This window comes from Neoarius graeffei, chromosome 14 (genome assembly GCF_027579695.1).
Source record: "Neoarius graeffei isolate fNeoGra1 chromosome 14, fNeoGra1.pri, whole genome shotgun sequence".
Classification (NCBI taxonomy): Eukaryota; Metazoa; Chordata; class Actinopteri; order Siluriformes; family Ariidae; genus Neoarius; species Neoarius graeffei.
The window spans coordinates 63,341,987-63,358,604 of record NC_083582.1 but is presented as its reverse complement, the minus strand read 5'-3'; positions in this window follow the sequence as shown (position 1 = coordinate 63,358,604).

Here is a 16,618-nt window from a genome sequence, read left to right as displayed (position 1 = left end):
AGCCACAAGAGCATTAGTGAGGTCAGGCAATGATGTCAGGTGAGGAGGCCTGGCACGTAGTCATGTCGAGAATGTATGGCGCATCATGAAGAGGAGAATCAGACAACGGTGACCACGGACTGTTGAGCAGCTGAAGTCTTGTATCAAGCAAGAATGGACAAAAATTCCAATTGCAAAACTGCAACAATTAGTATCCTCAGTTCCCATATGATTAAAAAGTGTTATTAAAAGGAATACAGTGGTAATACATTGGTAATAATGCCTCTGTCCCAACTTTTTTTGAGTGTGTTGCAGGCATCAAATTCTAACTTCGTCTATGTTCATAAAATACAATTAAGTTGGTCAGTAAAACATTTTGAAAATCTTTTCTTGGTACTTTTGTCAGTTAAATAAAAGTTCACATGAATTAACAGAGCATAGATTTTTGTTTTTCTTGCATTTTAGAAAATATCCCAACTTTTCTGGAAATGGAGTTTGTAGATTGTACAATATAGCATGGGTGAGATGTATTGTATATTGTACAAGATAGACGTGCATTGCCATAGCATTATGTTTACCATGTCTGGGGTTCTGGAGTAAAAAAGACTTTTGTGCGTGTGTGTGTGTGTGTGTGTGTGTGGTGAAAATTTGACCTTGACCTTATTTAAAGGAGATATGCAGAACCTTTATTTTTAAATACATTTCTGAGTGGATAGTATCTCCATCCTTGACTCTTGTATGCTGCATAAATGGGAAAAATATATATTTTTGAGAGTTAAAATCGACCGCAAAGTTGGCATTCAAGCTCCCCCACTGAGCCAGCCAGCCCTGAGTGAGTGACGTCACAACAGTAACCGGTTTTAAGGCCAAGGCCTTTGACAGCTATAGACCAAAGCCAGACTCGGCAGGCGAGAGTGGTTGCAATGGCCTCTTCATTTGGATTTATTGGAGATTCTTCGGATTCCTCAGATAGTAATACACCTGACCGTGATAGTCCTGAAATTGGAGTGTGTGTACATGCTCCTGCTATACACATAGAACCGTATCAGTTTGAACCATCATAAAGCGAATCCGATAGTAACACGTCGGCCACGGAGGCCCCCACCTTACGAAATAAACCCAGAGAACAAAGCCGTCTAGAGAATTGGATGGAATTGAACTGACAGTCTCATGTGACTCTCATTAAAACATGATAGGCGTTATAACTTATGCAACATACATGTACATGCATGTATTTTCACTGATAAAACGTAAAAGGCTAATTAAATAATCAGATGAACTGAGACAATCACATTCTGAAGCAAATTAAATAATCTTATACCTGTAACTTAAATACACAATACAAGTTACATGTATTAATCTAAATGCAGGTAAACAACGAGTGTTGTTGTTGTTGTTGTTGTTGTGATGTAACCAAATGAGAGTCGGAGCATCTGGGTTCTCGCTTCTTGAAGGCCGACCTTGTGGCTGATTGTTTTGAAACAATCTGACTTTCAGTTGTTCGTTCAGTTCTTAGTTCATTCGCTTCTTCCGCGTAAGGGTGAGATATTGCTGCTGAGGTAAGCATATCCAGCGGAGTATTCAGATGGCTGGTCCGCTCATTCTCCATTTTCTCCGTACTGAGTACTCTGCCATTACTGCTCAGCTCACACTCCGGGAGAACTGGTGCAACTGAACTTACTTTCCTTTTTTTGTAGTTTTCTTTTCCTTTAATTGTTGGTACTGCACCCTCTTTCAATACGGGCTTATAGCCAACGCTCCTCAACAGATCAGAGGTTTCGTACAAGTCATCAGTAAAATGTGCCTGTGAATTTCTCACAAAACGCATCCAAATCTTTGCAGTTTGAACATTCTTGGGCCATGAATGCAACGTAAATCCACCTTCTGTTGTGTTGCTGCACCCACCAGCAACACATCTACATGGCATGACGATAAATTAGCTCAAAATGGAGGATCGAAGTTGCAGTTAGCTCTGTGTTTTAGTATAGCGGAAATGGTGATGAGACCGATAGCCTTCCCACTGTGATATCACAGATGTTGAGGTCATTCACTCAGATCACTACCTATATGAATCATTTTAACTGTAAAAATTAGTATATTAGGTTTATTGTTAATGCTTAGAACTATTTTTATGCCATTCTTGAGGTCTCAAGGCATTTATAAACGAAAAGTGAGGCCATGGTTCTGCATATCTCCTTTAAGGACATCAATCCATAACCACTTATCCTGTGCAGGGTCACAGGCAAGCTGGAGCCCATCCCAGCTAACTATGGGCGAGAGGCGGGGTATACCCTGGACAAATCACCACGTCATCGCAGGGCTGACACATAGAGACAAACAACCATTCACACTCACTTTAGAGCCACCAATTAACCTAATCTGCATGTCTTTAGACTGTGGGGAAAACTGGAACACTCAAAGGAAACCCACACAGACACGGGGAGAACATGCAAACTCCACACAGAAAGACCCCTGTTGGCCACCGGGCTTGAACCCAGAACCGTCTTGCTATGAGGCAACAGTGCTAACCACTACATCACCGTGCCACCCTTTATTTAAGGACAATTATGTTAATGCTGTAGAATGGAGCACATTCACACTGTTTATTTTTTCTGTCTGTCTGTTTTTAGTGACACTGGATGCACATTTTCTATTTATCATATATCATATACACTCACCGTACACTTTATTAGGAACAATATGCTATACTTATGTTTTTTTTTTTTTTTAAATATGCTGTCTGTGTGCATTTCTTACAGTATTGCCTCCCTAACAGAGACTGATGGTATTTTAGTCTATGACTGAGTGAACCAGCATCAGGATGTATTTATTGATAGAGACTTCAAACCACTTCTGTAAGTTGCTCTGGATAAGGGCATCTGCCAAATGCCATTAATGTAAACTTAAAAGTATACTGATACCAGGTGGGGCCTCTCATTGCTGTCAAAACAGCCTCAGTTCTTCATGGCATGGACTTCACAAGATGTTGGAAACATTCCTTTGAGATTCTGGTCCATGTTGAATTGGTTGCATCATGCAGTTCCTGCAGATTTTTCAGGTGCACTTTCAAACTGTGAATCTCTCGTTCTACCACATCCCAAAGGTGTTCTACTGAATTCAGATCCGATGACTGGGAAGGCCACTGAAGAACACTGAACTCATTGTTGTGTTCATGAAATCAGTATGAGACGACTTTTGCTTTGTGATGTGGTGTATTACTGTATCATGCTGGAATTAGCCATTAGAAGATGTGTAAATTGTGGCCATGAAGGGATGCACATGGTCAGCAACAATACTCAAATAGTCTGTGGCTTTCAAGCAATGATTGATAGGTATTAATGAGCCCGAAGTGTGCAAAGAAAACATTCCCCGCAACATTACATCACCTCCACCAGCCTGGACTGTTCTCACAAGACAGATTGGGCCCATGGATTCATGCTTGGAATGCCAAATTCTGACTCTAACATCTGTGTGCCTCATTAGTAATCGAGATTCATTCGACCAGGCTACATTTTTTCAGTCTTCAGTTGTCCAGTTTTGGTGAGTCTTTGTCCACTACAGCCTCAGCTTTCTGTTTTTGGCTGACAGAAGCTAAACCTGACATGGTCTGCTGCTGTTGTAGCCCATCCTCCATAAAGTTGGAAATTGTGTTGTGCATTCTGAGATGCTTTTCTGCCCACCACAGTTGTACAGAGTGGTTATCTGACTTACTGTAGATCCTCTGTCAGCTCAAATCAGGTCAGTCTGGCTATTCTCCATTGACCTCTCTCATTAACAAGGTGTTTCCATCCACAGAACTGCCACTAATCGGATGTTTTTAATTTATTGCACCATTCTGAGTAAACTCTAGAGAATATCATGTGTGAACATACCAGGAGAGCAGCAGTTATAGAAATACTCGAACCAGCCCGTGTGGCACCAACAAAATTCCACGGTCCAAATCACTGAGAACACATTCTGATGGTTGATGTGAACATTACCCGAAGCTGCTGGCCCAGATCTGCATGGTTTTATGCACTGTGCTGCTACCACATGATTAGTCAAGTCAAGTTTATTTGTATAGCGCTTTTAACAATAAACATTGTTGCAAAGCAGCTTTACAGAATTTGAATGACTTTAAACATGAGCTAATTTTATCCCTAATCTATCCCCAATGAGCACGCCTATGGCGACGGTGGCAAGGAAAAACTCCCTCAGACCACAAGAGGAAGAAACCTCGAGAAGAACCAGACTCAAAAGGGAACCCATCCTCATTTGGACAACAACAGACAACATGACTATTAACATGAAGTCAGTTTTGTTGATGTTATAAACTCTTCATTGATGGAAACTTGAGTGCAAAACTGTTCATGACAATTGCAGTCCTAAAGTTAGCAAGTCAACTGTAGTCCTCAGCCATAAAAGCATTACTGTAAGAGTCCAGAGTGTCTTCCAAGTGTGACTTTCAACTGTCCATATGGGGCCATCCTCTACAGGAGCGATGCAATGAGACTCCAACCAGACATAGGGCACCAGGATGGATCAGGCAGGTCCGAGGAGCAGAAGAGGTCAGCACCTCGATCCCAGGATTGACATGTAACTCAGAGGGACAGATGGGGGGGGGAGAAAACACAGGTTGTTAGGTATACCCAATGTCACCTGAATAAGTAGGAACAGTATACATTTTGCACTGAGTACAAGCAGGGACTCCGGCAAAACTAACTATGACAGCATAACTTTAGCTGATTTGATAACTGCATGAATGAGTAGGTGAATAGGTGTTCCTAACAAAGTGTTCATTGAGGGTATGTTTGGTAAAAAGCAGAGGTGGACAAAGTACCCAACTTCATTACTTAAGTCAAAGTACAGATCCCACTAGTCAAATGTTACTCCAATACAAGTGAAAGTTGTCCAGTCAATTTTTTACTTAAGTCAAAGTACTGAAGTACTTGCTTTTAAAAATACTTAAGTATTAAAAGTACATTTTCTGTCAACGCATCGTTGTATTATTGCCACAACACTTACAATACCGAATGCTGTTACCAAAGACAGAAATGTGATTTCGCAAAATGAACACATGCTGTGTCATCATGGTGGTTTAACGTTAAGCTAGCTAGTCAGTGAAACTCCACCTGACATGCTAGCAAACTCTTTTCAAACTTGAAATCATACTGGGTAGCTAACGCTACTAGAAAAGAAAAATTTCTACATTCTGTTTATTTGGCAAGATTATGCTAAAACATATTTCTGAAAGCACTTCAGATAAGTTAATGTTATTCATGTTAGCATAACTACGTTTTTACATGCTAACAGTGTCCAAGTTAACTAGCTATTTGTTAATGTTAGCTGTGGACAAGGCAATGGCAACTTGGTGACCAAATCCATAGAAAGTCATTTGACTAACCAGACTGCACAGCTATTGCAACGTTATCGCTAGCTCTAAAAGCACAGACAACTTCGTTGCAAGCTTTCTCTTGGAATAAAACGTTTATATACCTCAATATGCTTCCGCAGGTTGGATGGCGAGTTTTTGTAGGCCGTGATCTGGTTTGTTTTCAGCAAACATTTAAAACAAAACAAATCTTTAATCCTTTCAGAAAACTGAAACATAGGTTCTAGCCATAGCCATGAGTGCGTGCATTCCCCAGAAGAACCGCTTCCTTCCATTCTGCAATCAACTGATCATGTTCAAATAACGCTGCGGAGAAATCACTGAACTTGATTTTATCCAGTCTATGGATGTGACGTGACCCTAATGATTACTGATCGGCTGTCTCAGTGTCACCTGTGAAAAAAACAATCACATTTTAGAAAAGAGAAAAAAAAACCATCCACTTTCAAAGCCGCTTCATAGAAACGAGGACCTTGATGGAAATGTATTGGAGTGAAAAATACGATATTTGCCTTTCAAATGTCATCTCATCTCATTATCTCTAGCCGCTTTATCCTGTTCTACAGGGTCGCAGGCAAGCTGCAGCCTATCCCAGCTGACTACGGGCGAAAGGCGGGGTACACCCTGGACAAGTCGCCAGGTCATCACAGGGCTGACACATAGACACAGACAACCATTCACACTCACATTCACACCTACGGTCAATTTAGAGTCGCCAGTTAACCTAACCTGCATGTCTTTGGACCGTGGGGGAAACCAGAGCACCCGGAGGAAACCCATGCGGACACGGGGAGAACATACAAACTCCACACAGAAAGGCCCTCGCCGGCCACGGGGCTCGAACCCGGACCTTCTTGCCGTGAGGCAACAGAGCTAACCACTACACCACCGTGCCGCCCGCTTTTCAAATGTAGTGAAGTTAAAGTCATACTGTAAGTTTCCCCCCCCCAAAAAAAATCCTCAAGTAAAGTACAGATACTCAAAAAGCGTACTTAAGTATAGTACTCAAGTACGGTACTTCGTCCACTTTTGGTAAAAAGCAACAGCAGAACTTCTGGATCGAGTGAATTAAAACGAAAATATTTATTTTCAAGGATGATAATTTATTTGCATTTATTTGAAATATTCTTGAGGAATGACAATTGTCTTGGCATGTATGCTTTAGAGAGAAAATGATATTTGTTATAGGCGTGGAACATTTAAATAATCCAGGGTCTGTTTATAATGATTCTAACCCTTTTGGAAGGTGTGGATAATTCTGGAGTTAACTGTATGATCCTACAGAATGATGTGCAACACGTAGATTACCAGTAGCCCACTGTGAGATGCTAATAGTAATGAATAAAAGTCACTTATAAAGCTTCTCTCATGCTCTGCTGATTGTAGGAGCCATGTTTTGTTGTCAGGTAGGTTACTGTGGGATGACTGAGGAGCTTCAGCGTCCATGTCCAAACCAATGGGTGCGTCTCGAGACTTGTACGCCTGCGCGCGTCTCTCTCTCTCTCTCTCTCTCTCACACACACACACAGTATGAGGTAATTGTTTGGTCACGTGACTTCTGCAGTGGCTGTCAAAAGTGATACAGCAGCGCATCCCTACCCAACCCACCCACTCCCAGCCTATTGGACTGCAAGCAGGAGTTAGGGATCGTCTACAAATTACACTGATCACGTTGACAAGGCTGAAGAACAGCCACTGGCATATGAGTAATCACAGCCATAGGAATATACAGTGCTGCTTTTGATTGGAAGATTTTTGCTGTTGTTGTTGAGTAGATTAGACACAGCAAATTTAAAATCCCATTTTCCTACTTCATTTCTTGCTCCATCACACTTCATGGATAAAATAAAATTCATCTCATCTCATTATCTCTAGCCGCTTTATCCTGTTCTACAGGGTCGCAGGCAAGCTGGAGCCTATCCCAGCTGACTACGGGCAAAAGGCGGGGTACACCCTGGACAAGTCGCCAGGTCATCGCAGGGCTGACACATAGACACAGACAACCATTCACACCTACGGTCAATTTAGAGTCACCAGTTAACCTAACCTGCATGTCTTTGGACTGTGGGGGAAACCGGAGCACCCGGAGGAAACCCACGCGGACAACATGCAAATTCCACACAGAAAGGCCCTCGCCAGCCATGGGGCTCGAACCCGGACCTTCGTGCTGTGAGGCGACAGCGCTAACCACTACACCACCGTGCCACCTAAAATAAAATTGTATTTTTTAAACAAAAATACATGCCTATTAGATGTTTTATCAGTAGTAGGATTACAAGACGTGAAGGTCTGACAGAATATTTTGGAAAAAATGATGGTATAAACTATGAAGCATGAGTAAGCAGCAAAATAAAGAAAAGCAGAAAGAAAGAAAGTACAACTTTATTCATCACACACTTGTGAAATTTCCTCACGGTTGTGAGGCAACCGTGCTAACCACTACACCACCGTGGCAAGATAAGATAAGATAAGATAAGATAAGATCACCATTTATTATCCCATAAGGGGAAATTTACATTGTTACAGCAGCAAAATATATATAAAGAGAAAAAGATAAGGCAGTGAAGGAGTAGTGCAAAAGTACTAAGTATACAAAAAGGATATATTTCTATATATAAAAGAAATAAACTACAAATTTAGAGATAAAAAATTAACAAATTTACATAAATTAACAGGTTATTTTAACATTATTTAAACATTTAAGAAAGCTAACTCGGGATAAAAATATTTAAGAATATATTCACCATGGGGTGGCACAGTGGTGTAGTGGTTAGCGCTGTCGCCTCACAGCAAGAAGGTCCTGGGTTCGAGCCCAATGGCCGACAAGGGCCTTTCTGTGTGGAGTTTGCATGTTCTCCTCTTGTCTGCCCGGGTTTCCTCTGGGTGCTCCGGTTTCCCCCACAGTCCAAAGACATGCAGGTTAGGTTAACTGGTGACTCTAAATTGACCGTAGGTGTGAATGTGAGTGTGAATGGTTGTCTGTGTCTATGTGTCAGCCCTGTGATGACCTGGCGACTTGTCCAGGGTGTACCCCGCCTTTCGCCCATAGTCAGCTGGGATAGGCTCCAGCTTGCCTGCGACCCTGTAGAACAGGATAAAGCAGCTAGAGATGATGCGATGAGATGAGATATTCACCATGATTGGGTGGCATGGTGGTGTAGTGGTTAGCACTGTCACCTCACAGCAAGAAGGTCCTGGGTTCAAGCCCAGTGGCCAACGGGGACCTTTCTGTTTGGAGTTTGCAGGTTCTCCTCCTGTCTGCCTGGGTTTCCTCCGGGTGCTCTGGTTTCCCTCACAGTCCAAAGACATGCAGTTAGGTCAACATGGGACGGCCTTGGGCTGAAGTGCCCAAGAGTGGCGGCGCACACATACGCAGCGGCTTTGCTCTCCTATGATGAAGTAGCTCAGTTCCTGTAGTGTAGTGGTTATCACATTCGCCTATCACATGAAAGGTCATTGGTTCGAAACCGGGCGGGAACAAGTGGTAACTAATTTGGGGCAGCACAGTGGTGTAGTGGTTAGCACTGTCACCTCACAGCAAGAAGGTTCTGGGTTCGAGCCCAGCAGCTGGCGGGGGCCTTTCTGTGTGGAGTTTGCATGTTCTCCCCGTGTCTGCGTGGGTTTCCTCCGGGTGCTCCGATTTCCCCCACAGTTCAAAGATATGCAGTTAGGTTAACATGGGGCGGCCTTGGGCTGAGGTGCCCTTGAGTGAGGCACCTAACTCCCAACTGCTCCCCAGGCGCTGTGGTATGGATGCCCACTGCTCTGGGTGTGTGTGTGTGTGTGTTCACTGCTTCAGATGGGTTAAATGCAGAGGATGAATCTCACTGTGCTTGAAGTGTGCATGTGACAAATTAAGGTTTCTTCTTCAACTAAATTTCATTGTACATTTGTTCAGTGGGGCGGCACGGTGGTGTCGTGGTTAGCGCTGTCGCCTCACAGCAAGAAGATCCTGGGTTCGAGCCCCGGGGCCGGCGAGGGCCTTTCTGTGTGGAGTTTGCATGTTCTCCCCGTGTCCGCGTGGGTTTGCTCCGGTTTCCCCCACAGTCCAAAGACATGCAGGTTAGGTTAACTGGTGACTCTAAATTGACCGTAGGTGTGAATGTGAATGGTTGTCTGTGTCTATGTGTCAGCCCTGTGATGACCTGACGACTTGTCCAGGGTGTAGCCCGCCTTTCGCCCGTAGTCAGCTGGGATAGGCTCCAGCTTGCCTGCGACCCTGTAGAACAGGATAAAGCGGCTAGAGATAACGAGATGAGATGAGATTTGTTCAGTGACAGTAAAGGCATTCTATTCTATTATCCATCCATCCATGATTTATCTAGTAGGTGAGTTGGACCCAATCCCAGCTGACTTCGGGTGAGAGGCAGGGTATGCCCTGAACAGGTCGCCAGTCTATCACAGACCTAACACAGAGGTGGTGTTTACATTAGACCGTATGAGCGGATCATCAGATTAACGTTTTTAAAACGATTCGTGTGCACTCAGCAACACCTATACACGATTCGCGTGCACACAGCAACGCCAATACACGGATACGCTCGGCTCCGCAGGCATCCTGCGCTCCAAATCACTCCGCCCTGAACAGCGAGTGCCCTCTGGAGGGTGCGTACTCCGGCCCTGCGCAGCTCACAGAGCGCGCGAGTGAAGCGCACGAGCAGTGATTCGGGACAAATAGCAGGAAGTGAAGTCCGCGCCGTTTTTCAGCAGTCGCATCACATGACCAATGTGGCATGACCAACGCCAGCGAATCAGGAAGGTGGATGTCACAGTGATGTTGTCCAATGACGACGTCAGCTAGAGCTCAGCACTGCGTATCCTCGTTCCTCAATGTTTACACAGCACTGGATCAGATACGTACTGGGTTGAATACATGGGCCCTGGTGGATTCAAACTGTTCCGCCTGTGGAGTCGTTTCCCGGCGTTTTAATGTGCACGGACAGTGCATCCACGACGAAAACGATACGGATACGGTCTAATGTAAACACCACCAGAGAGAGAGAGCGAGAGAGAGACTGCCATTCACACTCACATTCACACCTATGGGCAATTTAGATTAGCCAGTTGACTTAATCTGCATGTCGTTGGACTTTGGGAGGAAACCAGTGCACCCTGAGGAAACCCAAGCACTCAAGTGTATAACTGCTGAAAAGTGTGTTCTGCATTACCACTACAGTATGCATGTCTCAACTGTAACCTATTTGTCTGACAGGGTGAACGCTCCTGGCACAAGAATTACATAAAAAATAACTCACAAGCTGCATAATCTGAAAGCCATGCCATTATGCCCCCCTCATGTTTTTTACAGCCGGAAAGTGATCTTTTTTAATTTAGCTGAAAGACCTTGAACTGATTTTTAAAATTACTTTTTGTGAGTTGCATGAATTACAATTACACCTAACCATAAACATGCACAAATTAAATTTTCTTCAAAACGAATACCTTCCAGCAATGTATTTTGTTTTCTTTTTCAACCAAAGGATTCTTAGAAAAGGGAATCGTATGCAGGAAGATGAACCAGCCCAAAAGAACCATAATTTCTACTCCCCAGCTGCTACTTTAGAGCAAGTCATATACAATACATTGTAGAGAGCATTTCAGTGGACAAATACAACATTAGTATCATTAAAAATAGTCATTTTCCTGGAAGTGATGATGTACAGTAGTGTGCAAAAGTCTTAGGCACGTGTAAAGAAATGCTGTACACCAAAAATGGCTTAAAAATAATGAAATAAAATGTTTCGACATTCAAAAAAAATATTATAAACAGCAGTAAGCCATAATAAATGAAACAAAGTCAATATTTGGTGCCAGACAATCCTTTGATTTAAAAAAAAAAATCGTAGTCTCAGGTACAATGAGTACGGTTTAATAAGGAAATGAGCTGTAGGTTTTACTGAGCATCTTACAGAACCAGCCACAGTTCTTCTGGACACTTTGACTGTCACACTCACTTCTTAATTTTGCACCAAAACCCAGCAGCCTTCATTATGTTTACTGTTTTAATCTGAAAAGTGGGCTTTTATGTAATACGCTGCTCAGATACAAACATTTTTTTCTGTAACATTTAATTTTGTGCTGGAAAACGAATATTTGGAACTCTAAACTTTTTTTTTTTTACTGACTCGATAATGTAGAAGTGGGCCGGCACGGTGGTGTAGTGGTTAGCGCTGTCGCCTCACAGCAAGAAGGTCCTGGGTTCGAGCCCCGGGGCCGGCGAGGGCCTTTCTGTGCGGAGTTTGCATGTTCTCCCCGTGTCCGCGTGGGTTTCCTCCGGGTGCTCCGGTTTCCCCCACAGTCCAAAGACATGCAGGTTAGGTTAACTGGTGACTCTAAATTGACCGTAGGTGTGAATGTGAGTGTGAATGGTTGTCTGTGTCTATGTGTCAGCCCTGTGATGACCTGGCGACTTGTCCAGGGTGTACCCCGCCTTTCGCCCGTAGTCAGCTGGGATAGGCTCCAGCTTGCCTGCGACCCTGTAGAAGGATAAAGCGGCTAGAGATAATGAGATGAGATGAGATAATGTAGAAGTCATAAAATAGAAATCTATAACAAAGTTTGTATGAAAAAATCGGGTGCCTAAGACTTTCGCGCAGTACTGGTCCATTGGTATTTTTCAGAAGTGGGCTGTCTCTCATCATACCTGTCTGTGTCTTAATGCCTGGGGCATCAAATCTTAACTGATTTTAAAAACATGGGAGACCATAGATATAACAAAAGATTTAACCAATTTTTAACATTTTAATGTGAAGAACACTCACACCAGATGATTCAGTCAAGAAGCAGAACCACGCACTTGGTGTTAATACTAACCAGGGCGGCACGGTGGTGTAGTGGTTAGCGCTGTCGCCTCACAGCAAGAAGGTCCGGGGTCGAGCCCTGTGGCCGGCGAGGGCCTTTCTGTGTGGAGTTTGCATGTTCTCCCCATGTCTGCGTGGGTTTCCTCCGGGTGCTCTGGTTTCCCCCACAGTCCAAAGACATGCAGGTTAGGTTAACTGGTGACTCTAAACGTGTCAGCCCTGTGATGACCTGGCGACTTGTCCAGGGTGTACCACTTGGTGTTAATACTAACTAGGGCGGCACGGTGGTGTAAGTGGTTAGCACGGTTACCTCACAGCAAGAAAGTTCTGGGCTCAAGCCCAGCAGCCGGCAGGGGCCTTTCTGTGTGGAGTTTGCGTGTTGTCTGCGTGGGTTTCCTCTGGGTGCGCCGGTTTTCCCCACAGTTCAAAGATATGCGGTTAGGTTAATATATTTTTTTTAAAGAAACCTTTATTTGTCACATGCACACTTCAAGCACAGTGAAATTAATCCTCTGCATTTAACCCATCTGAAGTAGTGAACGCACGCACACACTCAGAGCAGTGGGCAGCCACACCAAAGCGCCCAGGGAGCACTCAGGGGTCAGGTACCTTGCTCAAGGGCACTTCAGCCCAAGGCCGCCCCAAGTCATGTCTTTGGATTGTGGGGGAAACCGGAGCACCCGGAGGAAACCCACGCAGACACGGGGAGAACATGCAAACTCCACACAGAAAGGCCTTCGCCGGCCGCTGGGCTCGAACCCAGGACCTTCTTGCTTTCAACAAAAAATAATTACTGTTGCTAGTTTTAGGTAGCTTAGAAACTGGCTCTTCCATTATTGCTGTTTCTTCAACATTTTCTTGATGTTGTGTTCCAGAAAGGGCACACTAAAACTTAGCTTCGAAGCCACAATATGCAACTTTGATGGAAAAAATATAGAATAAATTGCTTACCTCTCTTCACGTCGAAAGGAGGAGGAAAGTTTCACTTGTTTTGACATGGTGAATTATTAACACAAGAGGAAATACTCATAATTCGCAACTAAAAAGACTGCAGCTACACTGGCAGCTTGACCATGCTTTCTAGTGCGATCGTGTTGCGCTTGCGCAGAACGGTGTCAGTCCTGCGCGCCTTGCCTCGTGCACCTGAATGCGCGCCTCAGGCTGCTCGCACGCCTAACGAGCTCCGGCACGTACGCCGTTAACAAAGAATACCTGTCTTTAATCAGTGAACTATGTTTGGACTATTTAAGGACTGTGTCCATGCAAGAACGATGCGAAGTATTACGCCATGTCTAGTGTGCCTTAGAGAGCCTTGTTTCCTGTTCTTGTTGACCTCCTGGTTTTTCAACTCCTGTTTCTCGTCCCTTGATCTTGTATAGTTTTGCCTCTGATGTTCTGTCCGCGCCTCGATTGACCTCCTGCATGTTTCATCGATTACGACTTTGCCTGTTGTTTCGGACTGTTTGCCTGTTGTGTGCGTTTCATGCACTTTATGCTCATATCACACTGTGTACTATTTAACATATCTGCACTTACAGCCGCCTCTCCCACACACACTCTGACAAACTGGGCTTTTGCACCCAAACCACAGGAAGTCCATACAAGGTTATAGAAACCCTAATGAGGCTGAGGTGACAATCTAGTTTAAAAAAAAAAAAGTTAGAAAAATTACAGTGGGCGCTTTTCTAATATTCTTATGCGGCTATTAAAAAAATGTACGGTCCGACAAAGGGGGGGAATCACGGGCACCCCAGGACCCCCACCCCAGCTACGCCCCTGCCCCCCCTTTGAAAAATCCTAGCTACGTCCCTGCAAGGGCACCTCAGCCTAAGGCTGTCCCATATTAACCTAACCACGTCTTTGGAAAAACTATGCAGATCATGATGATCCGCTGTGGCGATCCCTAAAGGCCCCGTCACACTTATTCGGAATTAGCAGGAATCAAGCAGAACCAGCTGGAATGAAAATTTTTTAAAAATTCATGCCACATTTGGGCGGGAATTTCAAACTGACCAACATTCTTAAAGCTTTGTAAGAATGCCGTTCGAATACTTAGAATGCGCTTTGAACCTGCCTCGAATGATTCTTGCACATTCCGGCTGTATTAGCTTTCAAATGCACTTCCCATGTAGTTGGAACACAGTAGGAATACCTAGAATGCTGTTAGAATGCTGTAAGAATATTAAGAATGCACTTCGAATGCTGTACGAGTGTGGTTTGATTGCTGTAAGAATACCACCCGAAGTCTGGTCGGAAGGTGCCTCGAATGCTGTACGAATTCACCTCAAATGCAATCAGAACGCTCCCGGAATAGCCACCTAATATGTTTCGAACATCTAAGAATTCAAAGAGAATGCAGCTCGAATACTTAGACTGTACTTTGAATATCCCAGAATATACCAAGAATTTTCATTCCGACGGCATTCCGGCTCATTCGAGGCCCTTTCGGGACATTCTGGCAGGATTTGAAGTGGCTTGCCATTTAGATTTATCCCTCGAACGCGATCAAAATGTTTCAAATGCTGTTGGAATGCTGTAAGAATATTTAGAATGCAGTCAGAATGCAGTTAGAATACACTTTGAATGCTGTTCGATATTTCTCCTCTTTGAATGCACCTCGAATGTTTTGAGCATGAGCAAAACATTCGGGCCGGCCACAAGAATGGGCCTGAATGTTTGGAATGCCCTCAGAATACAGTCGGAATTTTTAGAATGCACTTCGAATATCCCAGAATATATGAAGAATTTTCATTCCGACGGCATTCCGGCTCATTTGAGGCACATTCGGGACATTCTAGCAGGATTTGAAGTGGCTTGCCATTTCTATTTTTCCCTCGAACACGATCAGAATGTTTCGAATGCTGTTGGAATGCTGTAAGAATATTTAGAATGCAGTTAGAATACACTTTGATATTTCTCCTCTTCGAATGCACCTCGAATGTTTTGAGCATGAACAAAACATTCGGGCCGGCCACAAGAATGGGCCCGAATGTTTGGAATGCCCTCAGAATGCAGTCGGAATTTTTAGAATGCACTTCGAATATCCCAGAATATATGAAGAATTTTCATTCCGACGGCATTCCAGCTCATTCGAGGCTCTTTTGGGACATTCTGGCAGGATTTGAAGTGGCTTGCCATTTCGATTTTTCCCTCGAACGCGATCAAAATGTTTCGAATGCTGTTGGAATGCTGTAAGAATATTTAGAATGCAGTCAGAATGCAGTTAGAATACACTTCGAATGCTGTTTGATATTTCGCCTCTTCGAATGCACCTCGAATGTTTTGAGCATGAGCAAAACATTCGGGCCAGCCACAAGAATGGGCCCGAATGTTTGGAATGCCCTCAGAATGCAGTCAGAATTTTTAGAATGCACTTCGAATATCCTAGAATATATGAAGAATTTTCATTCCGACGACATTCCGGCTCATTCGAGGCCCATTCGGGACATTCTGGCAGGATTTGAAGTGGCTTGCCATTTCGATTTTTCCCTCAAACACGATCAGAATGTTTCGAATGCTGTTGTAATGCTGTAAGAATATTTAGAATGCAGTCAGAATGCAGTTAGAATACACTTCAAATGCCGTTCGATATTTCGCCTCTTTGAATGCACCTCGAATGTTTTGAGCATGAGCAAAACATTCGGGCCGGCCACAAGAATGGGCCTGAATGTTTGGAATGGCCTCAGAATGCAGTCAGAATTTTTAGAATGCACTTCGAATATCCCGGAATATACAAAGAATTTTCATTCTGACGGCATTCCGGCTCATTCGAGGCCCATTCGGGACCTTCTGGCAGGATTTGAAGTGGCTTGCCATTTCGATTTTTCCCTCGAACACGATCAGAATGTTTCGAATGCTGTTGGAATGCCGTAAGAATATTTAGAATGCAGTTAGAATACACTTTGATATTTCTCCTCTTAGGGCGGCACGGTGGTGTGGTGGTTAGCGCTGTCGCCTCACAGCAAGAAGGTCCGGGTTCGAGGCCGGCGAGGGCCTTTCTGTGCGGAGTTTGCATGTTGTCCGCGTGTGTTTCCTCCCCACAGTCCAAAGACATGCAGGTTAGGTTAACTGGTAACTCTAAATTGACCGTGAGTGTGAATGGTTGTCTGTGTCTACAGTGGTGCTTGAAAGTTTGTGAACCCTTTAGAATTTTCTATATTTCTGCATAAATATGACCGAAAACATCATCAGACTTTCACACAAGTCCTAAAAATAGATAAAGAGAACCCAGTTAAACAAATGAGACAAAAATATTATACTTGGTCATTTATTTATTGAGGAAAATGATCCAATATTACATATCTGTGAGTGGCAAAAGTATGTGAACCTTTGCTTTCAGTATCTGGTGTGACCCCCTTGTGCAGCAATAACTGCAACTAAACATTTCCGGTAACTGTTGATCAGTCCTGCACACCGGCTTGGAGGAATTTTAGCCCGTTCCTCCGTACAGAACAGCTTCAACTCTGGG